The 23,726-nt window shown below is 39.7% G+C and overlaps 1 long non-coding RNA gene across 1 annotated transcript; it reads left to right on the top strand.

Moving 5' to 3' along the window:
• The first annotated feature begins 7,495 nt into the window (after nt 1-7,495).
• On the top strand, nt 7,496-20,932 carry LOC311435082. Its single transcript, XR_014691918.1, has 3 exons — nt 7,496-7,664; nt 20,398-20,491; nt 20,793-20,932. It is a non-coding gene; the product is annotated as an uncharacterized lncRNA (long non-coding RNA).
• Nucleotides 20,933-23,726: the final 2,794 nt, after the last annotated feature.

The raw sequence follows: 23,726 nt of genomic DNA, 5'->3' as shown, positions 1-23,726 counted from the left end.
TATTGGAAAAAATAATATTTGAAGATTTTGTCACGGTATAGTGTAGGGCAGTCCAGTTATGGTAGTGTCTATTGCTTAACAACCTCAAAGAAATCAAGTGCAATAGTGTATCAAAGTCATAAAAAGACTGGAGAATGTGGCATTAAAATTCAAACACAGCTTTGGATTCTAATGAGAGGCAATATGAAGATAGTTGCTTCAGAAAAACAAACAAACAAACAAAAAACAAACAAACAAAAAAACCTCCCAAGGAGAAACAGCTGGTTTTGACCTACTATGTGTTTATCAGTTCATGACATTCCATTTTCATGGCCCCAAACTCATAAAACAATGAATAATATCTTTAATACTAACACATTAAAGCATTTTTTTCAATAGGCAACTCCAGTTAGACTACTGATGAACTGTATGTTAGACATTGGTTTCAATTCCTTTGTTGTATCAACACCACATAATACCATGATCTGCTTTCCCAAGAGTGTGAATGAGGTAGTGTTAAATTAGTTTGTAGCCCAAGTTAGTTGCCAGTCCCTGAACAACAAAACGTTTCCATTCATGTTACGAATCATATGGATCACATTTCGGGAAAAAACCCTATGGATTAAGCTAAAGAATTAGAGCTCCAAACTGTATTTCTTTGGGCAAAGAAGATTTTCTCACCAATTCCTGCAATATGAACATACTTAATATGTGCTGAAACTGTGCTTGGCACTGTGTATACTGTCTTGTAAAACAGTCCCTCCCTTCAGCTGTCTATAGACTGAAAAACAGACCAGGAAAAGGCTAATTATTGAGAAAGCAGACAGCAAAAGAAATTCAAATACATTAGAAAAAACTTAGCTGCAAGTCTTGAAATGAATGACAAGTACTTCATTTCAAGAGTTTCTATATCTATTGAGTCGTTACATAGAACTGAAAAAGTGAGTTTGTAGACTGGTGTTATGGCATTTCTTTCTTCCTTTCTGAACTCATCTGAAGTCTCAACCCTCACCTTGAAAAAGCGTCTTTACCTCAGAAGATATTGAATGACTGTGCCTATTATTTTTTTTTTCTCAAATTTTTAAAGAATGCCTGGCAATAAAACTTGTTTAACACATTTAGTGGTCCCAGGGAGCCAAGTATCAGACCTCCTGCCTTTGCCATTCAATGTGAAGAATGATGTGTTCTCCAGATGACAGTAGATCAAATTGTCATGGTACTTAGAGATTCACCCAGAGGTGCTGAGCAGCCTTAAATCCCAGGCATATCAAAAGAGTTTAGGAGCACTCAGGAACTTTGGAGGCTTCTAGATGTGTCACTGGCATAGTGCGTGCTTGGACTGATGAGCTCTGTTCACAGGTTTAGTTCTGTTCTGGGGCAGTAAGACCTGACATCTAGCTCATGAATCATAGCTTTTCCTTGCCTCCTGGGCAAAGTGCTGACATTTAAAATTCCAGAACAATAAAAAAATTGGTCTTTTAGTAAAATAAAATAAAAATTAGTGTTTTCAGCTTGCAGGGTCAACGATGTGTTCTTCACTGAATTGGTCATGTTCCAATGCAACCTGAGGCTGCCAGGAGAAAACACTGGCCTGGAAGTCTGTTAAGGAACCAAAAGGGGTGACTTTTTTGTCTCCCTCATTGCCCTTAATTGATTAAGTGTTGGTAGACATACCCTGAAATATTTTCAAAACTGAAAGTTTACAAAGTTTGCATTGTGAGCCAGAGGGTGGGTGACAGTATTTTGGCCTACCACCTATCCCCATGAAAATCTCATACAGATCAAGTTAAGTAGCCTGAACTGCAGGAGAGCAGTCAACCTCTGCATGTCACCATAATGAAGCTGCTACTGCCATCTAACCTGGACTAACCTCTAGAAAACATGGATGTAAGTAAGGTAGAAGGAACAGAATACCTAATTTATTTTCTGTGGAAATAACAAAATTTAGGACATTGGAACAGACCCTGAGGTGAGAACCTACTACATACACAGTGGTACACAGTTTTATGAAACCTACAAGCCCTCTGATGGAAAGTTCATGGCTATTGGTGCTTCTGAGCATCAATTCTATGAGCAGTCAATAAGGAGTAAGTAGTTTGGAGTTGTTTCACATCAGTTAAGCATGATTGAGTGAGTTCTTTAATACTTTATGATGCTTCATGACATTAGTTATGTCAATTTCTTTGTAAAAGCCAAACACTTCCTGAAACCAGTTGGGTAGTATGGTAGCAGTTCAATTGATTTTCTTCTTCTAGTAGTTGATTTCTTTGGTTTTTAACCCTTCTTCATCTTACATTCAGATACTACACTTAAATTAGAAATTTTATCCTGAAATTATGGTAGTGGTAGTCTGTGACGTGGCTTAAACACTAATCAACTATTTTTTGAAATAATTTTATTCAGAAAAATGTGAATATGCTTTAAAAGGAAGATAATTTTTTTTTTTTTTATTATTGCAAAGAAAATTGCAAGCAATTTCAGTTATCTCTGCTATAAAATTTTTAAAGACACTTGAAATTATTTTAGAAATGTTCATGGGACATAGATCTTACTATTTCCTGATGAACTTTTTATAAAAACAAAGCTTTCCATCTATCTTTTTCCAGTAATTCCCATCACAGAATTAGAGTGTGTTGTGCGTGTGTGTGTGTTCAGCTACGGATAAGATTTTTTTATATTTGACTAAATACTTTTAGAATATAACTATAAAATAAGATTTGTCTGCTTGAAAAATTAGAACGGGTCATGCTACTTGTTATTATAAGAAGGATACAAAACTATTAGAGAGTGTCCAGGAGGGCTACGAAGATTGTGAAGGGTTTGGAGAGCAAGACCTGAGTAGCAGCTGAGGTCCCTTGGTTTGCTCAGCCCCGAGCAGAGCAGGCTGAGGGGAGGCCTCATGGCGGCCTGCAGCTCCCTCACGAGGGGAGCGGAGGGGCAGGCGCTGAGCTCTGCTCTCTGGGGACAGCGACAGGACCCGAGGGAAAGGCATGGAGCTGGGACAGGGGAGGGTCAGGCTGGGGGTTAGGGAAAGGTTCTGCACCCAGAGGGTGGTTGGGCACTGGGACAGGCTCCCTAGGGCAGCGGTCACAGCACTGAGCCTGGCAGAGTTCAAGAGGCATTTACACAATGTTCTCAGACATATGGTCTGATTATTGGGTGGTCCTGTGAAGAGCCAGGAGTTGGACTTGATGATCCTTGTGGGTCCCTTCCAACTCTGGATATTCTATGATTCTTTCCTTATAGACATTTTCCCACCCAGATCTTTGCCTACTCAACAGCTGTTCTCTGCCAGGCTTTTCCATATCTCGTCCCATCTTGTAGCAGCTTCCTCTTGGGGTTGCCCTGAGGACACCTGTGCAGATTTCCTTCTCCTTTTCCTCTGCCTAATTTTTATTGCCTTCAGTGTTGAGGCTTCTGCTTCCTAATCTCTATAACCATCTAGAAATTACCTCTGCTAGGAAATTTTTTTTTTTCCTTAAAGGAATGTGTTCTTAAAAATAAAACTAAACTTTCAGGGTAGACTCAAGAAATGAGTAATATTTTGGCGCACCACCAGAGGTTCATATTCTCTCCTTCTCTTCTTTCTGTTCAGTTCCATTAGGTAGATTTTCAACTCATTTTAAAACATAATTGGAAATCATATCTTTATTTGCCTTTTTCACTCCCCCCCGCAAACAAACTAACAAAAACCAAAACAACAACAAAAAAACACCAACAATTCATCTTGCTACTCTGGAAATATGAAGTACTCCAAACAAATTATTATGGGTAACCAGTGCTTTGACCATTGCCCTTATTTTCACTATATTCTCTCAGCCATAGCTTTTGACTTCCTCAGTTTATGCCTCCTGTGGTAAAGACAACAGAATCCTTGCATTATGCAGTAGACACCTGAAATAATCCTGTGTTTTCCTTCCCTTCTTCTATGTACAGCAACTGAGCTCAGTTTATCCTATTCATATTTAAAGGTTTTGGAAACTATAGACAATAAAGTTATTTTTCCATTGTCTGGCTGGTTTTCATTGTTTTTGTTTGCTTGTTTGTTTTGTTTTTTCTCTCCCCCCCCCCACCCCTTTTTATTTTTCTTAAGAAAAGGACCAAATGGTTACTGTGCTGTCACCAGCATCTGCTGCTCAGTTGCTTAATCACCAACTTGAAAAGCCTCCTGGATTCTTCTCTTTCCCAGCACTTGCTTGTCAGCTATACATAGCTTTTTTCTCCAAGCTAATCAGCTTGGAGAACCCATGAGGATGACAAGTGTTAGTCCATTTCCAAGGAAGAAATAATAAGAACAATTAAACCTTCTCACCTGGTGGCTTCCGGGGCTAGTTGAAGTCACAAAGGAGACTTCTAGGCAGGTTTCTAGCAGTGCAGTTGAACCTGCAGTTGAACCTGCAGCTTCGGCTGCTCTTGGTTGGAGGGAGGAGGAGGTGACAGCCTGGTGCATGTCTGGCTGGGAAGGGGCACATGGAGCTTTGTGCCAGTGTGAAGGCTCACTGAGATCCTGCTGAAGCCAAGAAAATGCTGGCGACACAGCCGCAGAGGATTTCCAGATCATGACCTGAGGCCTGAATTAACCCAGGCAGATGCATCAGATGATCCCATCTGGTTGTTGATTAGCGCCCTCCAAGAACAGTCTGGGAGTCTGCTTTATTTGCCCTCCTTTAGTCTCTGTTGGAAAATTCCACTGCATCCACGTTTTTCTGATTATTAGAAACCTTCTCCTAATATATAGCCTAAAATTATCATTCATGCTTCCAGACTGGAACACTAATGTGTTGTTGGGCTGCAAAAAACAGCCAGAAGAGACACTTCCCAAGAGGAGGTTATCACTAACTGAACCGTGTATTTCACTAGCTTTTAAAATGCGTCTTGGATGCTTATTTTTTTCTAAACAGTTAAATAACGCTGTATGTTGTGACCACTTTTCTTCTTTTGATATGCAACCCAAAATGAATCTTCTCAGGATGCCACTTTATCCCATCTCTTTATCTCAATACTATTACTGGATGAACGAATTTCAATGCACTTTCTGTGGGACAGCTACTTTTGCGGCCATGGGAGCATGCTGACTACTGAAAGTGTCTCAGAGACAAAGACACACGTGTTACACGGAGACTCTATCAGTTGCATTTTAGCTTTAGAGAAAACTGGGGTAATAAGTGAGCTGCAGCATAGTTCAGGTAGCTTGGAGAGATTCAGTGAGCCTACCTGAATTATGATTGTCTCATTTGTTGCCATGCTGGTGGAGGTATAAGCAATGAAGGCAGTTTGATAGGAACCCCATGGAATTAAAAGGAAGGACTTTTTCCACAAGGATCCTTCAGCAGTGTCATTCCCCACTGTAGCCCAGGATGAGTAAGGAGGAACTTCAGGGCAGTCAGTGTGTCCTGCAACTGTTAAAAAGGATCTGAAGTAAGTTGTCCTGTTTGCTCTTCACCTGTTGTGCATGCCTTTCTGTTTGACTCATTTTCCTTTTCCTCAGTCTGATGTAATTTTTACAGATGAGACATAAATGGAAAGATTCCAGCAGAACTCTAGTAGCTTTTTCCATTGACATAATGCTTTATGCTTTTAGAACTATTTCAAGTAAATATGATAGTTAATAGAGATAGTCAACAAATTAGTAACATAAGGCACTTTTGGAGGATGAGCAAAGACCACCCAGCATATCACATATTTCTTCTACACACATATATTCCCTGCCTTATTCTAGCCAGTTGCTACACAAACAGCTCTAATATTACAGTCCTGTTTTATCAATTATGTCTAGATTTGCCACAATCATAATTAAAAAGCGCACTATATGCTTGACCAAAGAATCACAGAGCATCCCAGAAAGAATAGAAAAGAGGGCTCATAGTAGCTGATTATTATTTCTATTTCTTCCATGACCACTTGTCATACCTGACGTATTTTTCTAACCAGTTCTTAAAAGTTTCACAGTAGCCATTGTGCTTCTTCAGTCTCATAGCTAAAGCAACATCAGAATTAAATAACCAATCCTTACCACTCATATTCCCTAACAGATAGAGTTCTTATTCCTTGAGATTCCCATCCTGTGCCCCTCTTGAAACCAATGAAGGGATGACAGTTCAAACTGGGGATAGGTTTTAACGTTCCTGGGTAAAAATTTCTCATTCCTGGGTAAAAATATCTCTGGAATGTTTAATTCCACAAATTCTGCGGGCACAAATGAGAGCTGAAAATTCTTACCTGGGCATTAAACATCATTGCAATGTATTTTTTTTTTTTTTCTTTCTAACTACAATAGCAGCCAGAGAAGAAACCTTTCTTTTCAAAAGTCTTGAGAATCTACTCCTCCTTTTCTTTCATGCATGACTTTTCATTTATGTAGATGCTCATAAAACATAGCCCTTCCAATGCTCTGGCACCTTTGGCAGACTTTGAAGTATAGAAAGGCGATCATTTTGCATTTCCTTGAGCTTAGCCGCAAAACACAGCAAGACCAGAAGGAAGGAAATGAGTTCAACCCTCTGCCATCCGCAGGGCTTATGTCCTTCTGTCGCCCACCCACCTCCTCGCAGGAGGGGAACATGATTCCCTCTCAGAGACAAATGACTGCATGTGGCTCCGGGTGAAAATAATTTCCAAGACATTGAGCCCTAATAAAGAATTTCCAGCTCTGCCTCTGCTCTTAGGACAGTGAGGCTCAGCAGCAGCACATTGCTAAGACAGCCTGGTGGGCTGCCTCGGGGAAAGGAGGACATCTCTTAGGGAAGACCTGACTTTCTGAGACTGGTTTTAAAAACTGGGCCTGACAGACAGCCTGTTGGCAGTGCAAATCCACAGAGAGCCCACATTTGGTGTGTTAGTGGAGGGAAATGCCTTGTCAGACGTGGGGGGCCGAGTTGATTAGCTGCAGTCTCCAAACAGATCTTAACTACAGCCCTGTGTCAGCACAGCTCAGTCACCTAATCTCCAGCTGATGCAGGCTCAAGAGGTGGTTGCAAAATTCATATCCAAAAGAAATGGGCACAATCCTTCAGCAATCCAGTAAGTGGAAAAAAAGCAACCTTTGCTATAGTGCTTGCTAATCTTCGTCTGGGAGCTGGGATGCTAACCAGACACCCCGATTACAAAACCAAACAGGAAAGGCCGGCACACACCTGTCAGGAAACAAGCAGAAAGCCTGGCTCTTCCCATTGCTGGATGCCACCAGCCAGTACTGCCCGACTGGAGCCAGCTCTGCTGTGACCCAAAATGCTACATAATGCAACTGACAGCTTTGGGCAAGCTGAGACAGCAAATATAACAGTCTGTGCTAGGGTATTGTTCTCTCAACATCCCACTGCCCACACTGCTGCAGCCTGGAGGCCTTCAGAGTTGTGGATATTCCACACACCTGAAACTAATGATGAAAAGACAACATCTAAGGCCCTTTTATGAGAATCCCACCTTCATCAAGAGGACAGTGCAGTGGGAGGGGGAGGTAAATGGTTTTCCTTTCTCCCATATCTGCAGAGGAGTAGAGATGAGGAGCAGAAGTAAAAGGAACAAATGAGGGACCCCTTGTTCCTTCTTAAGAAAGAAATATTTAGGCTCCTATCTTCAGAGATCTGGGTTATGATTCCTGTGTGGATGGATAAGAATGGCAAAAATCAAGGCATAATACCAGAGGAGATGGAAAAGGAACAGAAGGCCCTGTCCTGGAAGCACTGGTGAGATTTGTTGTTTTCCCACTCAGTGCTGTTTGTTTTTTTGTTTTTGATGCTCCTGTGCTGAGGTACCTAGCTTGCATCACGCATTGTGTAGTGATGTCTAGTACCTAGACCTGGTGAGACGCAGAGCGTCCAAGACCCTTTCTGGACTTGGTCTTAAAGTGTATCAAGTTCATGTCTGATGTGTATGGGTACACTGCCTTGCTTGGGACCCAATGCCATCTGCAGTCCATGCCATCAATAAGAAATCAATGCTAGGCTGGTTCCAGTCAATGGAACCCACAGCCCAGGCCATCCTCAGTCCTCCGAGTGACAGGTCTGCCTTCAGGCAGGGCTGGCAGATGTGAGTTCTGAGCTCTCCGTGTCTTTGCCACTCAGGGTACAACTCAAAATGATAGCTGAACCTGATGAAGCCCCCTGAGGCTGGGTCTAAGCCTGCTGCAGCCTTCAGAGCCCATGGGACTGGAGCTGGCTGTTCCACAACCACGTGCCAGGGGCTGGTGCTGGCCTGTGTCCCTCCAAGCTTCATCCTCTGGAATATTGGCCCAGGGAAGTGCTGTGCAGAAGATGAAGCACATCTGCTTAGCCTGCATTTTTAATCAGGAGGGATTGTTTTCCATGGTGAGGGCTGTGTGCGTGCAGGCAAAGGAGATGTCCGTCTGGGTTGGAAGAAGTAGGTGCCTGATTTCACAGCTTGGAGATACATATATATATATATATATATATATATATATATATATATATATATATATTAAATCAGTATTTAGGTGCACTTCAGGCAAAAAAAAAAAAACAAACAATGCAAATCCTGTAATTTCTTTTTCTGCTTTTTTTTTTTTTTTTTTTTTTTTATATATATAAATATCTCCGGACAGGGACCCTATCTGTAGCATTTTACAGTTATGGAGGACGGAGCAACCGTTCAAAAACTGGCATTATGTTCCCTTGATTTCCCATCTATTCCCATGTGGATTTAGAGAGGAACTGCACCAGACACAGCATTTGGCAGACTTTGGTCATTATTTTTTTTTCCTTCTGTTTTTCTTTCTGTTTGATCCTGGTGAGGCCGGTGTTGAGGAATTTGCCACCAGTGAAAGGGCCGCTGAGCTTTCAGGGAAGATGAGACCGTGAATGTTTTGTGTTTCTCCTGGATGAGAAAGCAAACAGCATCCACAGTAGCCTTATTTAACCTATGCACTACCCCTCAGACAGCCTGAAATCAGGCCTGCCGAGATGGCAAAACAGTGCTGCTCTGAGTCTGCAAAAATAATTAGGATATTCCGCTGCTGCAGGGACTGGGTCCAAGCGAAGACAATCTGCCTTTGAACGCAATCAAACATGAGCTTCTGCTCCAGAGGCTGGGGGGAAATGCCAGGAGGACAATTTGAGTGCTAGTGGGATGTCTGGTGACCCTGGGGCCAGGCAGTGTGCCAGGCTGCACTGACCCACTCAGTCACCACCACCGCCTCCGTCCCTGAAAATGCCAGGGCATTTTGAGGTTTCTCACTGGGACTTTTGGTTTTCTAGTATTTAAAACATGCCTAAACTGTTATCTTGGCTACTGTTACCAATGTTAATAACAATTTCTAAGGAATATAATCATTTACCTTGAATTATTACAACAAATTAGCAATGGGAAAATGGTAATGTTCCAGTATCATCATATTTGTTTATTGTTTAAAACACATTAGGACAGATCCTGTCAGTTTCTTTCTTGGGTTGAAGAAAAGAAAGTTTACAAATACTGTGGCTGAGCAGCTGCTAGACCTCTTGTCAGTATCTGTCCAAGCTTGGATCTAACAGCTTTTCACTGTCAAGGTGAAATTCTCAGCTGCAACAGTGCTGGAAATTTGCTCCTCGTTCATTTTTTTCTCTAGGTCCAGGAATGAAATAACATTATAAAAAATGCATCTAAACAAGCCTGGAAAAATATTTGCTGTCGTACAGAAAGAAGGAGACAAGAACGCTTGCAAACCACAACAATTTCTGTGCATATGTAATCAAATCATATTTGATTGGCAATGTATGTATTTCCTCCAGGCTCATTCCTCTACAGCAGCTGAAGTACCGCATCGTTACAGTATAATGCTTGTGTGCTTTTTTTCCTGACACAGGTCTTGTTTGTTCTCTTCTCTAAATCAGGGAGCAGGGACTCTTACTCATGATTTATTGTCCCAGCTACTCTTAAAAAACGCAGGCTTACAGTCAGATCACTTTGCTGAGTTAAATTATTGGTTGAATAAATCTGAAGAATGAAAGAAACTTGAGTGAAAAATCTTACCAATATTTCAGTGTCCTATCTGAATAAAGCTCAGACTTTGTGAATAGCTGAGTCCATAGAGCACATATTTCACAACCCTGGCATTAAATATATTATTTCCTTGAAGCAGAGATTCTGATGAAGCAGAAGCAATTGGATTGCTTATAAACAAGTTAGGAGCCACCACCACAGCTGGGTATCATTGCCGGTTGCATTTCCATGGTGTCTAAGGTATTTGCTACCTTGCCAGTCATTTAGGAATGAGTATTTTTACTTTGTTCTTCTGTCAAGCCCCAAGCACCAGCCCAGTAGATTGAGCTAAAAGATATCTGGCAGTCAGCTACCTATAGTTCCCATTTTATTGCTGAGGATGGAGACAAGAAGGGCTTTCCTGCCATCCCTTGATGAATACTCTCCCATGGCTTCTTGCAGACCTCCTGGCCCCTTACCTTGCTGCCCTGGTGACTCCTCTCTTGATCCCTCATGTTATAACATAGCAACATACTTGCAAGAAAGCAACAAACCCCAAACCACTCCTGTTTGCAGATGTCAGGGAAGCCGGGCCAGCATCCAGCAGGCAATGACCAAGTGTTAACAAGCTTATAATTTGCAGAAGCCCTCTGATGTCTCTGAGAGGGAGGCCGGTGCTTCCCACCCCCACGCCCCACTGGGAGGGTTTCTGGATTAGTTTTTGGATTAGTCACATTGGAGGTGTCAGAAGAGCAGAACAAAGGGAAGAGCTCACTTTGATTATGAAAGGATGGTGCCTAAAGACATCACTTGGAAAGAAACCCATCACCTTGAGAGGCAGAGAGCACCAGAGACTTTAATCTCCATGTGTTTCGCTTGGGCCACAATGCAGACATCACAGAGAGGGTTACTGCAGGAAGGGCCAGCTGCTGATAAATGAGCTTCATAGCAAGGGCTTCTTCCTGGGGATAAAGCTTGACCCTGTTCTAGTGCCTGGGCTGGCAGTTGTGCCCTTGGCCCAAGACTAGAAGTCATTATCCATGACTAGCTGTGGGTGTAAACAACTTGTAGAATGGTGATTCCTCTGTACTCTGTTTTCCTGACCTGTCAGAGCAGCAAGGAGGATTTACACAGAACAACAATGGATGTTTCACAGGGATAGAAATCAGGGACGTGGCTTCTTGGAAAATTTCAGCATGAAACTGAAAAAAGAAAATTAAAATTTCCTCCAAAGAAAAAAGAGGAAAAGTGCAGATTATGTTTCAGCCAGCAATGTCAAATGGTGGGGGGAATTGCTTCAAGAAGGCAAGTGATGAAAGAATTGTGGTTTTCTATGAAAAAGGAAAGAGAAAAATTTCCAAGAAAAATTTTTCCCAGTAAAAAATGTACTTTTCCATTAAAAATGAGGAAAAAGATTAGATCAGACAATTCCTCCCTAGTCTTGGTTAGGCCTAGTATTCCTGAGAGGACCTTATCCACTAGGTGTCAGTCTATTGCCATACAATAAAAACAAATGAACCAGAAAAGTCATCAGGAGTTTTTTCAGGATGAGAATATTTCCACTGAACTGTCTCCTGTTAAAAATGTTGCCAATAACTCCTTAATTTCTATAAAATTCCTCAGCTTTAGATTTCCAGAGTTTTTCAAAGTGATTGCAACACATTCCATGTACTATGCCAGCCAGATATTTTTCCACTACCACATCTAACCCCCAACTGACCTTTGGTTCACCAGATCTTTAAACAGTTTTAAGCATGTCTGAAGCATACAAGAAGGTTATAGAAGCCCCTCCAGCCCCCCAGTTCAGTTCACGTTCTTATTGCTTTTCTAGTGACAGAGGAACAAACCCTTATTTTATTGAGCTATGAGTGCACAGCAAAAATTTCTTTCTCAATATTTTATACAGCCAAAGTAAACATCTTTCTCCCTCAGAACTACACATAAAGACAAATGGGTTGTATTCCATGAGGTATGGCATTTAAAAATTATCTATGATTCTCCTGCTCTCAGCAATCATTCTTTTTGCAGCACCTGCAGGTGTTGCAGGCAAATGCCAAAAATAAGACATTGTAGATAATGCCTACTGAAAAGGGTGTTCTTCCCATTGCACTTGTGGCAAATGCTGTGATGTTGTAAATTGCTTACATTGACTTTCATTCCTGGATTGACTTCTGTGGAATTTATGGCATTTATATCACAAGAAAATGTGGCCAATGATTTCTAAACTTTGTGGTCTGGGTGGTAGGCTATTTAAGCATATAATGCTGCTCATGTCTGCATCAGCATTGTTTGTGCCTGCTTCACTGTTGCTTGTCTTCCGAGAAAAATTAGTAAGATTTACCTCTGACAGTAAATGCAATGGGAATAATTACTTAGACCCCAGCTCAGAATGGTACTCTCTTTCCTAACTGCAAAACCAAATTTTTTTGGGAGACTTGTTCACATATTTCTCGTACTGAATTAGAAGCTGAATTTTCAAAAGATAAAAACTCTCTTCCACATGCATATATGGTAATAGAAACATGGACAGTTCAGATTTTCTGTGTTTGGCAAGTCAACTTTTCTTAATAGCACACAGAAGCAACTGGCTAATATTTGAATTACAAAATCTGCTTGAACATCCAGGTTCAAGCCTTTTCCTGATGTCTTGATGCTCAGTTGAGACTCCTCCATGGACAGAAGAAATTTTTTGTGTTAAGAAATATTATAAAATGTTTCTGGAAAAGTCTTTTTTTTTTTTTTTTTTAAACAAACAAACAAACAAACAATTAATATGTACCCAATATTTGCAGCTGAATTTCATAGGCTTGCATAACTCTAGTATGCTTTTATAATGGATTATGAGGAAAAAGATTCTTCCCTTTGAATTTTCAAAAGTAACAATATGCTTATCAGATTTGTGTTTGCAGACTGAACAAACCAAGATAGAAATAAACAGACCAGTCCATCATAAAACTTCAAAGCCTCACCTTCCTTATAGAAAACATGAGTGAAAAATGAGAAATGTACCTATTTGTATTAAATAACTATTTGTATTAAATATCTTCCTGTTTGCTGGGTGGTGGATGTCAAGCCATGCTTCACACTAATGGTCTCTGAAGAGACCAAAGGACAGTTTTGGGTGGCTATTGGACTTATGCTGGTAATGAATAGAATGTATTTGATTACAAATATCTTCCTTATTTATAAATATCTTCACCTTATCTTCCCCCAACAGGTCTCTATGACTCAGCTGTAGAAATTAAGCTTTTTGATTGCCAAGAGAAGTGGTTGGCATAACAAAGAGATGTAAAAAGGTAGATAGTAAATTGAGTATCTTGGTGTTAACTGGAGTTCAGTGCCAAGAAAATTGTCAGTAACGTGTCCTAAGAAGCTGTACACACATAACTTGCTCAAAAGAAGCCTAAAAAAATGAGGAACAAAAGTCTGTGAGAAAGCACTAGCAAAATACATGTTCTGACTTACGAGCAATATTTCCAGCCACATTTGGCTTTCATTTACAAGTCGTGCTTTCCACATGGGGTCTGTCTCACAGGTGTAGTGTGTTCCAGACAGCAGAGATCAAACAAAATTGAATAAATCTGCCTATTGAGACTTAACATATGATGTATGCTGGAAGATATGAGACAACACCTTTGGTCCTCTGTAGTTATTCATACATTGGAACATACTGGTATTTAAAGAGGTTCACTGGAAAACAGTTGTTTAATTTGCTTTAACCTAACACCTACCTTCAAACCATTGGTGGCATTTTCTGTGCAATTGCTCCAGTTTATACGACCCCTCAGGTGGGGCTTTGTTTTGCAGCTTGTCCAGGGCCATTAGACTGGCTGTTGGTGACAGTAATTTCTCCCAGGCCTTTGGGAACACGCAATAAACAAGCAGTTAAAACAACAGGAGAGGCAACCCAACCCTGCTCCTTTCCTGCACTGTTTCACTCTTGCATGAGCCCTGGCTTAGAGGGTCAACAAAACTCCTCTCACAAAATTGTCAAGGTCCCTCTAGTACTGGGAAATTAATGGTGCTTTTGGCTTCAACGTTTGTTGAACATGCTGCAAAACCCTTTTTTTAGCTAGCCAACGGGGTTAGACTTTGCTTGTGAAATCATCTGGGAGCAGACTTTTTCAATACAAATACTTTGAACTCTTCCATTGACAAAAAATGGATTGGCCAAATGCATTCTTCTAAGTAACTTTCTTTTAGATTTGGCTTCGGGGCTAAGCAGTACTAAAAAGATTACTTCCAGAGGTGCTTGACAGACTAATGCTGCAAACGGCTCCTGTCCGAGGTTAGAGAAATCCCATGTACCTGTAAGCAGACACTGTGATACTGCGGGCAGTAAAGACAGAAAAGAGAGGCGGGGGAGTGGAGTGGAACATTTTATGCAAAAGCTGTAATGCTCTGCTAAGATATTAATTACAAAACAACAACAACAAAACAAACAAACAAACAAACAAACAAAACAAAAAAAACCCACAACCCTTTGAATCAATTTACTGACAAAAGGAAGTAAAAGTATCAGGATAGATATTTAAGAATGAAACAAGTTTATCTGCCAGTATGATCTGCCTTTAGATAGTTGGAAAGGAACATGAAAGGGTCTGACTAGCAGTAACCTTTTGTTGAAATCAGGCTGAGAGGGAAAGCTATTGTGTCTGAACATCAAAGATATGTAAGAGATGCAAGACAAAGTAGAGATATTTTACAAACATTGTTCTTGCCCTAAGCAATATTTGGCAGACTAAATGAGATTCTTCTTGAAGATGTGAATTTAAGCTATCTTTCAGATCCAAAATATGGCCTGAAATGAGATTATATTACTGATTCCTCATATTAATTATATTCAATAAGGATATATTATCATTTGATAATAGTCTGGTGCAACAAAGAGTTTGAGGATGAGTTTTCTGCTGCCAGGGCAATGTTTAGCAAGGTTGTTTTTTATGAACAATAACCCAGGAAACAGTATTCCTCCTGAGATTTTTCAGAATGGGAGACTGTGACACAAATTCTAAGAATGTCACAAAAAATAAATGAGTAGGTTTTCTTGGCAATCCTCTGTTGCTCTTATATGGGCCAAAATTCCTCATTATTGGCAGCCTCAGGGCAAACTGGTGCAAGTCAGGGTTGCTGGGACAGTGCAAGGAAGTTTCGATAATGACTACTTGCACTGTGTCAAGTTCTCATCATTGCTTATTCATTTCTCACTTTCCAAAATATTAAAGACAACATTTTTTCCTATTTGGATGGCAAAGTCTATTTGAGTTAATTAAATCAGAGGTGAACGGGACACCAAGTGATATCACAGACTGTGTCAGTTGTGTCTTTTATGCAGGGGACTTTCCCAGTACAGTCTGCTTGGAACATGGAAGAGAATTGAAAATGCTGGCGCTTCCCCCCTCATTTTTGGCACGTGGGATGAGTAAGGCCTTTCCAAATGTGCCATCTTTGTCAGGACAGGTGTGGCAGCTGCTCGCAAGCCTGACTAGGTAGGTCAGAGAAAAGCAGCCTTAGGGTTCAGACAAACAACAAAATTGGTGGAGTTTGACAAGTTATTGCATGTCAGCTGAGCCACAATAATTCTGTGGGTGTGCTTGAAGTATGTCCCAGATCTAAGTTATTACAGTTCAGCTTAACCCTATTTCACTACAGGCTAAGATAACTGCAGCATCTGAATTAATACTTCTTCAGCACTTCAGAACAAGTTTGAAGTTCTTCAATACTTTGCAGGGAGAGTTATAATACAAAGTCAATGGGAATTTTGCATTATGATTATAACTATGATATCATATGGTTATGAAACATACCTTCCACTGTTCAAGACTAAATAGAATGTCAAATTTCACCATCAGAATATTTCTACCTTAATTTGCCCAGAGAATTTAGCAACCCAGTTTTCACCCCTAAGCAGTCCTCTCCAATTCTGCTTGGTGTAGTTGCTTTCCTCTCTCATACCTGCATATAACATTGCTTATCCAACCTTCAGATTTGATTATTTGAGGAAGGACAACAGCTGGTAAATAACTGAGATAAAGGTTTTTGTAGCAGGGATGTTATCTGATGCAAAGGTTTGTTTCACAAAGGCTATTAAGAAGGATGAGTTTGATTGCTTTGTACAAGGATAGCAGGGTATGATCCCTTTAAACTTAAATTTGCTCTGCTTTTGTTGGTTTGTATTTAGTAACAGCTTTTTCTTGTCAGGTGCTTACATTTCAAAGTCACATTATTTAGTACATCTTATTGTATAAGAATTGAAAACTACATCACATAGGGAGATGCACAGTTTTGCAAAACTGAAATTTGATTTTCTTGCTGTTAAGGCACATAATGCAGTTATTTCAACCATCTGTGATCACATTTTTTTTTTTTTCATATAGTTATTCATCAGCAAGTGGATAGCACTTGCTATGCTATGCTAAGCCATTTTCATTAAGAATAGCAAAGTTAAAGTTTTAGGCTTTCATAGCATGACTTCATGAGAATCCAGTGAGGTCAAAACATAGTAAGCAGCTAGCTGATTCCCTGAGGTAACATTGATGGAGAGGAAACTGAACTGCCCACATGCATAAGACAGCTTTCTGCAGATTTTCCATTAAATGTTCTGTCAATTTGCTGAAGTTTTCTTTACTTGTTGAAAGCAGCCAAACTAATGTTACAGCAAAGAAGAATTAGTTAGGGGTGAGAGAGTAATACCCTAGGAGTTTCCTTTGGATTTAGGAGTTTCTCCTTGACTTTTTTTTTTTTTTTTTTTTTTTTCCAATTTCCCAGCCAACCACGAGATAAACTGATACCTGCTTTAGTGCTATATGCAGTGTTGTAATGTCCTGCAATACCAAGAGATTTTATTATTACTACTGTTATTTTTTAAATGCTGAAGAACTCTTCTGATGTTCTATCTTTTTGTTTTTAATCTGTATTCTAAATATTGCTGGAGGAATGAAGCTAGCTTAGAGGATGGTTGCTACTGGTGTAAATACAAAACATGAAAAAAAGAGAGAGAATGGGTAGGTATGTCTGAAAACACAGAAAGGAAATATTGGAATATGCGCAGCAGTTATTTATAAAGTATACTTTAAATTCTAGTCACTTGGGGATGCTCTTGAGTTGTATTTCAGCTTTGGAACAGATAACTGGCAGAAGGGAATATATTACTTAATTGTTCTTCCAGTTTCACTCCTCTCTCAGCTGAATTCTGAATTTCAGATAGTGTCCCATCATACATCTCTCCTGGGTCTCTCCTGCATAGACTCAGTGAACAAAGATAGACTCACTGTGAGTTCTTCTGTGCCAGAAATGATCAACTCTGGAGGTGGGATTCATCTCACTGTTTCCAGCCATCTAAAAATATCCACTGAAAATTAGTTGTTCAGACTCTCTTCATTGTTGCTAGACAGAGGCCCTTTCAGAGAGTATTTTATCTCAACCCACTCTAAACCAGGTAGCCTTCTATTCTTTGACCACTAGAGTATTTTATACTGAATTCACAGTTTTTTTTTTTTTTTTTTTTTTTTTTTTTTTTTTTTTTTTTGTGCCCCTAAGTCCCTTTTCAGTTTTCTGGCCATGTGGGCTAATCCAGCTCCATGTTGCATGTATGGTACAACAAAGCCAGGATCTACCTAAGATACTGGTAGAGAGGATATCTCCTCACCTGGAGTACTGTGTCCAGTTCTGGGCTCCCCAATACAAAAAAGACAAGGATTTTCTGGAAAGAGTTCAGTGGAGGGCCATAAAGATGATACGGGGCCTGGAGCCTCTTTCTTCTGAGGAAAGGCTGAGAGACCTGGGTCTGTTCAGCCTGGAGAAAAGAAGACTGAGAGGGGATCTTATCAAAGTTTATAAATACCTCAAGTGTGGGAGACAGAGGGATTTGGCGAACCTCTTTTCAGTGGTTGGTGGGGACAGGACAAGGGGCAATGGCCATGAAAATGGAGCACAGGAAGTTCCGCACCAACATGTGAAAGAACTTCTTCACTGTGAGGGTGACGGAGCACTGGAACAGGCTGCCCAGGGAGGTTGTGGAGTCTCCTTCTCTGGAGATATTTAAGGCCCATCTGGACGCCTACCTGGGCAACCTCCTCTAGTGAACCTGCTTTGGCAGGGGGGTTGGACCCTATGATCTCTGGAGGTCCCTTCCAACCCCTACAATGATGTGATTCTGTGATCCTTTCAAAACAAGAATGAAGAATATGACCAAATGTTCAGAGATTTATGCAGTATCTCAGCTGTAACAGGAATCTAAGGAGCTAAGCCATATCTTGAAACTATGATAAAAATGGCTCTGTCAGATCTGCCCTCAGGCTTCCAAGGCTTCACTTCACACTAGGCATCCGTGGCTGTTCCAAGTAAATACATTTTCTGAAATGATAACTGCTAAGATCTGTTCCAACACATTGCTGCTCACCTGAAATGGTTAAAAATAAATTATTGTATTGATTAAAAAATCTAGTCATTTCTATGTAGTATGCAAGGTTAGGGAATCCAGTCACATTTTATTTTTCAGCATATAGACCCAGCATATTTCAGCATATTTTTTTTTTTTTTTTTTTTTTTTCCGGATGGGTATGATCTTCAGTACCTTGACTCTTTGGATGAAGCAAATATATTTGTGAAGAATAAACACTTACATGTGCTATTTATGTTACATGTTTTAACAGTGTGTAACAGAGGAAGCTACCTTTGTGATGCCAGAAAATATGCCTTCAATAAATTGTGTTTATAAGAAAATAGCTACAAGTTACACAACTGATGATTTTGTATTTATGGGAACTCAGTGGGAGGCTAGTGACTTTTAAACCAGACTCAAATATGGAGGTCTTTTTGTTGGCAGTGTCCTGTCCTTGCAAAATGTATGCTTGAAAGATGCAATTTGGACCTTACTTGTTTTTTGGCCTCATGGTCTGACTAATCAGACAGCCCTAGGATTGGCAGAAGTTGAATCAGCACCAGTTTTCCTTAAATTCTGAGTATGTTCATGCACCTTTTGTCTAGGCATGATTTCTCAGAGTTTGTTCTTGTTCAACAACAATTTGAATGTGAGTCAGCAGACCCTGTCTGAACCAATTGCTGCAGTTATACTGCTGTAAGATTCTCAAGTAAATGGCTTTGAAAAATTTTATTATCTGCTGGGAGCAGTGTAAATATTGTTAAGCAAAGTCAATTAATGTCAAACATTATTTTCACACTGTCTTATCCTGAGGGCTTGTTAAACTTGGTGGATTGCATGGGGTTGTAAGGGAAACAGAGGGCAGTAATGAAGTCAAAAACGTTGAAAATGTTGTTTTTTGACCTCTTCAACTGCTTCTGAGGAATTTTGATCTTACAGGCAAAAAAGGTAGTCTGAGGGCAACTTGTGAACTTGCCAAATCCTGTGTCTCAGTGTTGATGGCTGAGCCACTCCTGTCATTGAACTGTCACTGAGGCTAATCTGAGCCCTTTTTAAAAAATTATTTTTTATTTTTTATTTGCAGTCTGCTGTGTGTTGATTAGTATCACTGGCACATAATGCCACTCTGATATTTTCCGTTCCTAGGGCCTGCAGGCTCCTCTATGGCTTATGTCGAATAGGTTGTCCTGTCATTGAAATGAAAGGGCCATGGCAGTTTTATCCCTCATTTTAGGCAAAGAAAGGAAAATGATGAATCCAGCTAGAAATGTTCCTAAGCTTTCAAAAACAAAATGCGTATGGGTCTGAGTCTTCAGTCTGTGTACTCCTTGTATGGAAAGAAATAATTAATTGCTGAATCAGTGAATTCCTCTCCAGCATATTTCTCAAGCTCTATAAAAGATTCTGATGCATTGAATGAGACGTCTGTGTCAGAGTTGAAGAAATGCTTACTCCTATGTTGTCTCAATCTTTTTTTTTTTTTTTCTTCTTTATTTTTCAAGAACAAAACATTATTGGTAGACATCTCCCTAATATCTATAAAACATTCTATTGCTTTTTCTGAATGACCACAGAAAAATGTCTAAATTTGTGTGTTTACTGAATGTTGTATGAAATATATGAATGTGAAATGTTAGTCATATGAAAAATATTATTTTTATAAAACAAGGAAGAACATATGTTTCCTATTTGATGCAAAATGCAGTTTCTGTCTCAAAGAGACAGAAAACATTGAATTCCATACAACAGAAGAAACTATAATCCAGTAGAGTTTTAAGAATCAAAATCTATGCCAGTCACTGAAGGTGTTTTCCACTCTTTCCTCCACCTGTTTTTTTTTTTTTTCATTCACTTTGGAAGAAGAGCTTTATGTCAAGACTTGATTAGTAACTGAATGTGAGTGGAGTTTTATAACTAACACATTTGAATATTCAGTATTAGCCATGTCTGATGGAATGTATGTCTTTCAAAATTAAATGTCTGTTTTTGCAATAGTTACTCCATTTATTCAGAGGATTCTCCATTTTAAATTTAGTTTATGATGCTAATGACAGTGCAAGTGATGATTTTAGTAAACTCAGAATGCAAGATTATTTGTAGATCTTATGTTTTTTTTCTAGGCTAAATGCTACAAATACACATCTTTTTAACTGTGTTCAAAACTACAGTGTGGATTGATGTGAAGTCGCAATTTTATTTAACTGATGTATCCAGGTAGGACAGACCCTGATGAAAGATCATTGAAAAGCTGGACTTTCCTAAACTCGAATGATTACCAATGAATGTCATGGGAAGTTCTGAAAATTCGTATTGCAGAAAACTTTTTTTTTTTTTTTTTTTTTTTTTGAGTCAAATTTGGGATAGGTATAGTGGGAATTAATTGGTAAAATAATTTTTTACAACTTCCAGCTTATCATTATCTTCTGGAGAACCATATAGCACATAGAAGTATTGAATGCCTAATGAGCTGGAGAGTATCTAAGTGAGCTTTGGTACTCTTACCTTTCTTTTACAGACTTCTCCAGTGATCTGGGAATCAGACTGCCTGGATTTGAATCTGTTTGCTTATTGAATCTGGGCATAATCCCCATGTGCAAAAATGGAGGGTCACTGGGGCTATGGCTAAACTGGGGAGCTCAGGGTACTTCATAGCTACCAGAGGTAGGCAAATATCACTCATAGTTCAACCCCGTCTTAGGACAAGATATACAAGAAGGCTATCACTTCTTCACTGTTTTTCATTGGAATTGGTGGCTTGGTAGGTAGCTGTGGATGATTGGGGACCAGAATTGTAAGACATTGAGAAGGGCTAAATATGCTAGGACTGGAGCCCAGAAAACCCAGTTCTATACTCAAATAAATGAATAAAATTGCATTATTTGTTTGAACTGTTACTTATAGTTGTTAGTAACAGATCTGTTAATTAGTGTGAAATAAAATGTGTAATTCTGTGGCAAGTCAAGAGTTACTGGTGCTTCTGCTAGAAACTATTGCTGCAGGAATAGAAACCAGATAAAGTTTGTAGTTGCCTATGCTTCAATTTCCATCTCCTTCTTTCATACACTGTGATGTCTTAGAGCCAGCTGGGTCCAGTGAAACTACAAAGCTGCTGTACAAGGAGGATTGCCTGGGAAAGCAGCATGAAATACTGGCTCAAAAACAGATGTTTCAAAGGTATCGAGGGCAGGCAGTAAGGAAATAAAGGCCTTGAAAAGCTAACTGTCAAGAACAAAGGTGTTTCTGGGTGTTTCTACCCAGCTGAGGGAGATCTGATCTGAGAGCTTCAGCCAACTTGGCCATGCAACCCCACACTGCATTGGGTCACTTTGCCCCACGGCCCCCACACTGGAGCATCAGGACACAGTGCCCCAGCTGCAGTGCTGTGGGCTCAGATATTTCAGTGAGACCAACCGTGTCTTCACAGTCACTGTGTGGATGATGTTGAATGTAAACTCGCATAATTAGTGGGTCATTTTAACCTTTTTTTTTTTTTTTTTTTTTTTTTTTTTTTTTTTCTGTAGATCTTCTGCCTAACTGAGCTTCTCTGCAGTGGAATATGCCTACACAAGTGCACAACAGTATTCTTACTGAGTCGCATCATATTTTTTTAAAGTCGGTTCTTCATTTTGTGCAGATAAATCAGAATTTCCATTCAACCTACCCCATCCTTGACTTCAGTTTTCTTGTGCCTTCCCAATTCTTTCCCACTCCAGCACCACTTTGAGTTACAGAGGCATTGCTCACTTTGTCATTGAGATCATACAGGGAACATCTGTATTTCCAGCAGAGAGAGATTTCTCTGAAATGCCCCCTGAGATTTCCAACTAGGCAATTAATCATTGATAATTAAGCAGATTTACATGAAAAAATTAAGCATGCCAATGAATGATCGTAGTATCATGAGTCTACCACTTGTGCTGTTTATAGCCTGTCAAAACTATGACAGTCGTGATTTTGGTCCAAGCCAACTAACACTTTAAATGTTTGAGCATGGGTGAGGTTGATGTGGACCAGGAACCACTTACGCTAGGCAATAAGCACCTTAGATGTGGCCAGAATGTTATGAAGGGGAAGGAAGTCAAGCAATGTGGACATAGAATGGCCTCTGCCAAACAGTGGGTCTAAGCATAGCTGAGTTCACATGTAGATCTGAATTGTCTGGGTACAGATTTTGCATAGCAGTTGCAGTACTTATTTACAGTATGTTCTTTCTGTATTTATTTTTAGGTTATTTATGAAAATATGATGTAGAACAGTGCCATGAAGTGTGTGAATGTTAAGATACACACCATTGACTGCATTCTGTCTATCTATAAGGCCCAAATTCCTTTTGTAGGAGAAAATTAAGTAGATTTGCAGAACACTATTGACTGTGATTCATCTCCTAGCTATTTTCTTAATATTTTCAAATAACATGTTTTACTCTGCTAATACTGAACCGAGGTTAGGCTGACTGACCTCTAATCCTCTGACTCCCATTTGATGAAGGCAACCATTGATTTGTCCTTTGCAAGCCTTCTGGCACCTCAGCTATCCTCCATGACCTCTTCAAAATGACAGCTTTGAAATGACATCAGAGTAAATGTCACCAAACCAAATGTTATCTCTGCTCCTTCATCTGCTATTTTCCTGTCCTAGACTGGATTCTTGTTCTCCTCTCACTAACAGTAGCAATGTCATTCCTTTGATCTTCTCAGTGTTTCTGTAAGCTTTCTTTTTCCACCAAGCAGGGAACCATTTCTTGAAAGGTCTCCAGATACCACCTTGAAATGATACACAGTTTTTTAAGTATTCTGTTGAGCAGCAGAAAAATTAAGGCATTCATAGGTTTATGATCTCAGAATAAAATCTGCATTTTAGTAGTTGCTATGTGTGATACATACAAGAAAAAGTGGGAATGAGTAATGTCAAAATGTTAAAGCCTGTTTTGTTTGCCACAGTGATTCTTTTACCTTTAGGAGCAGTTACACTGTTTTATTTAGATAGAAAAGAATGGACTATGCATGCACACATGGTAAAGTGTACAGAAGACCACTTTATCATTTGTCAAAACCTGTGCTGAATAATTTGAGACAGTGTTATCCAGATTTTGTTTTTTTTGAGGAGTGATATGAGTGACTAACTTGGTAATGGAATTGGCAGAGACTATGTTGGCTAAGTGCTTGGACTAAGAGCTTTGATGTAATAAAGCTGCGCTTTCAAGGCCTTTTCTGCAGGGTTTTGGACAGCCAGGAGATCTAGCGATTACTGTTCCATTATATCAGTCCCAGTGGGTATTGCATGCTGATCCCCACCAAGTCAGTCAAGTGAGTTAACTTCCAAGAACTTATAATTTAGCTAAAACTTTATTTTTATTTTTTTTTTCTTTCCCCTTTTTCACTCTAGATTAGATTTTTTAATTAGTCTTGCATGGATTTAAAAATTCCATGTATTTCATGTTTATTTCTGG

Source organism: Aythya ferina (assembly GCF_964211825.1).
Source record: "Aythya ferina genome assembly, chromosome: 3".
In the NCBI taxonomy this organism is placed as follows: domain Eukaryota; kingdom Metazoa; phylum Chordata; class Aves; order Anseriformes; family Anatidae; genus Aythya; species Aythya ferina.
Note: the sequence above shows the minus strand (reverse complement) of the source record. Positions and strands in the feature narration are given on the sequence as shown.